Genomic DNA, 3,820 nt, shown 5'->3' with positions numbered 1-3,820 from the left:
CAAAAAGCTACATTTCTTTATTTAGCCGATCGCTTTTGTAGGCCGACGCTTCTATCTCTGTAATTTCAGAAAATTCCGGAAGCGATATTTCGCGGGGCACATTTTGTTTTGAGAGTATAGATCTAGACCTTCTATTTTTTTTTTAGTATCTCTCAAAATTTATTGCCTCATTCCCCCCCGCTCTAATCTTCGGCACTTACTTATATAAATATGACCTTACTGTGTTGCAAGTGCCGCAAAAACTACTAAAACGATCATCAATCTCAATGCAGTATGTCAAATTTTCGAGGAGGAAAAAAAAAGAAGAAAATCCAGTACATGTATGTTGTAGTTTGATGAGGCGCATCCATTGGTCTTCGTCTCAGTTCTCTTCCTAAAACAGTAACAGATTTAGACGAATTAACCCTCTCCGTACGTCGTGTTTTACTATCGTATCCATACGACATGAGGAACTGTGCCACCACTTTCCAAAGAGGAAATGTACTCATTAATCCGATCCGTACGCTTTGCATAGCAGTCTGTCAAAAATAATTTTTTGAAAAATACTCAAAGTTTCAAAGAGATCTTCGAACTAGAAGTATTCTAAAATGGGAATATCGTGAGTTCCCCTGAGCCTTTCAATTATTGTTTGTGTAGACCACACTTTGTCGTGTTGTAATGTCGGGTGGCAGAGAATTTCCCCACGGCTTGACACACAGATAACAGCATTTGTGATGATTATAGTGGAGGAGGAGGGAGGGTGATTATGGCTGAGTGAATGTCGGAGAGTTGTTTAGAGGTGGGTGGGAGGGGAGAGGGAGGGATGGGGGAGAGCGAGAAGACGAGAGAGAGCGAGAAGACGAGAGAGAGAGAGAGAGAGCGAGAAGACGAGAGAGAGAGAGAGAGCGAGAAGACGAGAGAGAGAGAGAGCGAGAAGACGAGAGAGAGAGAGCGAGAAGACGAGAGAGAGAGAGCGAGAAGACGAGAGAGAGAGCGAGAAGACGAGAGAGAGAGAGAGAGAGCGAGAAGACGAGAGAGAGAGCGAGAGCTCTGTAACCAGACGACCTACATAACTTATGGCAACTCACCAAAAGTACAAGACAAAGAGAGAACTCACGCCTACAAAACGTGGACAAAAGCTTTCCTCTCCGGCTCCTGGACGCGATCATGAACACTGTAGGGAAGGGGAGCAAGAGTAGCGTGGCAAAATGTACTACTAGTGGGGGACCGTTGTACTCTTGTAGATCTGGGCAGTGAAAGCGAGAAGAAGTAAGTTCTTAGATTCTAAGTTTTAAAAAAATGTAGGCCTACCGGTAAGTGTACAAAAAAGTGGGAAGACATGGAATAACATGAAGAGGCTCGCCCAGGATAGAGAAAGGTGGAGGGTGTTTGTCCGTGGCCTATACCCTGGTGCAGGGTGAGAAAGTGTTTGTCCGTGGCCTATACCCTGGTGCAGGGTGAGAAAGTGTTTGTCCGTGGCCTATACCCTGGTGCAGGGTGAGAAAGGCAATGGTGAGAAAGTGTACAAAATGATCCAAGAAAGAGAAATGAATGGAGAACCACGACTGCCGACGTATGTTTCAGATCTGACACTTTCTGCTGATGACACTCACAACATTGTCAGCTGTCTGAGTCTACGTGTAGTTGAAGGTCCACAAAACAGAAACATTTCTTTTGAGATTGTTCTTATTCCTTGGATGTCTTGTGCTTTCGACAGGTGCACTATATAAATCTATCTATCTATCTTCTATCTATCTGAAATCTTCTTTTCTTTCTTCTATCACGTCTCTTTCTCGTGTTACTTTCGTTCACTACCCCCCCACCTCTTTCTCTTTCCCTCTCTTTCTCCTCCCCCCCCTCTCTCTCTCTCTCTCTCTCTCTCTCTCTCTCTCTCTCCCTCCCTCTCTCTTTTCAAAGTTTTAGCATTTCATTTTCTCGAGATTAAGTATAGTCAGATAAATTCTACTCCTCTTGTCTTCAGAGACGAGAAGAGAAGACAGCCGCGACCATGAACTCGACAGCTGGTATAGACTGAAAACTTTCTGACTGATCACCAGTTTCTCGAGTCCGTGATCGTGTTTGTAAGTCTGTACACCGCCCTCATTCTTCTCGGCATCGTCAACAACGGCATCAACACCTGGGCCTTCGTCGTGATGGGCCAACAAGATGGCTTCGCTTGTAGCCTCTTCGCCCTGTCCGTCTCCGATTCCGATCTAGGTATGACCCTGACCGGGGCGGTCTTCACTGGCTCTCACCTGATGCAAGTTCTAGAGCATAAAACTGTTCTGCTCTTCAGCATTGAGCCTCACGCCATTGCGATCACTTCCGGTTTTCTACGTGAGCAGTTTCTCCTGCTGTCCTCCCTTATCACCACATCCCTCGCCGTGACCCGCTGCGCATGCGTCACAATGCCGCTCAGGTTCCGCTATATGTTCACCCGGCGACGTGTGGTCGTGGTTCTGGTTGTCTTTGCCTGCTTCAGTTTTCTCAATCCGTTGCCGCTTATAGTCGGAATGAAGATCCATGCAATACCCTTCGACAATGGAACCTTTTTTCGCAGAATATTTACTCTTGGCCCCAACTATTATCATTTGTCGGAAATAACGGACATCTTGTTGGATATGATAGTCAACTTTGACACCCAGATTCTGACTCTGGTTTCCCTGGTGTTGATGTGTGTCGCTCTAGAACGCACCACTCGCTTCAGACAACGGTCCTCACACGTCAGCTCCGCGCCCCGAGCGCAGACGGCGACAGTTCCCGCCACACGAAGCTCCACAGCAGACGATACATTGACCTCTGACGCCATGAGAAAAGCCTCCTCGTCTGCTGGTCTGAACGATTCCGCAACTGCTTCTCCCCCACTCCCCAGACCCATCGACTCGACTCCGGGGACGACACCTAGAACGCGAGGGACAGAACAATCTAAGGTAGACATGACGCCACAAGAGCAAAAGCCACCATCGGGGTTAGAACTGGCAGCACGAGAGGTGAAAGCTTCCACGAACGACCCGGCTTTGTCTACAGCATCCAAGCGGCAGCTTCAAGCGGTCAAGCAAGTGGCCATCTTGTCCACAGTGTATGTGTTGACCAACTGCCCGCGGATGTTGATGCTCGTAGGCCGGATCCTGGAGCCGGAGTATTACATCTCCCAGAAGTACGACAAGCTGTTCCAGCTGTCCATGCACATCCGGGTCATATCGGAGCTCTTCTGTGCCGGAACAAACATTTTCATTTACATCACTTTTAATTCCAAATACCGTTCGCTTCTCCGCGAAACTTTTTATCCCCATTTGAAGAACGGTTGATCCTTAACACATTGACAAAGTGCATTCTGGGCCTCAGGTTCAGCCATTGTGAAAGAGATGCTTGAAGAAAAATATGTGGGGCAGGAGAGCCAGGGAACGACAGAGAGTATGGATGGACAACCTAAGACCATGGACTGGCATGGAAGGATGTACACTACAACATCAGCTCGCGACCGTGAAGGATGGAGGGTCTTTACACGTCAACCTCTGAGTCAGAGATGACACCTCCAGGGAGACTCAGACAAACTTTCAAGACGAGTTGGGTTTTTTGTGTGTTTTTTTTTTTGGGCGTACTTACAAATAAAAAAAAGTATAGCTTCGTTGTTCTTTCAGAATTGTTTTGTTATTTAACTGCAGCTCGAAAAGGCAGGCATCAGCATAATATACACTTTCTATGAAATAAACGAATTCGTATTTTTGTATGTGTGTATGATGAAAGTTCGAAATTGTATGATGAAAGTTCGAAATATGCCGCAACATTAATTTGCCTTTGGCCCTTTGGTCTACTGCTGGTCGGACATAGTATGTGTCCG

Source organism: Aplysia californica, unplaced genomic scaffold (assembly GCF_000002075.1).
Source record: "Aplysia californica isolate F4 #8 unplaced genomic scaffold, AplCal3.0 scaffold00092, whole genome shotgun sequence".
Lineage (NCBI taxonomy): Eukaryota > Metazoa > Mollusca > Gastropoda > Aplysiida > Aplysiidae > Aplysia > Aplysia californica.
Note: the sequence above shows the minus strand (reverse complement) of the source record.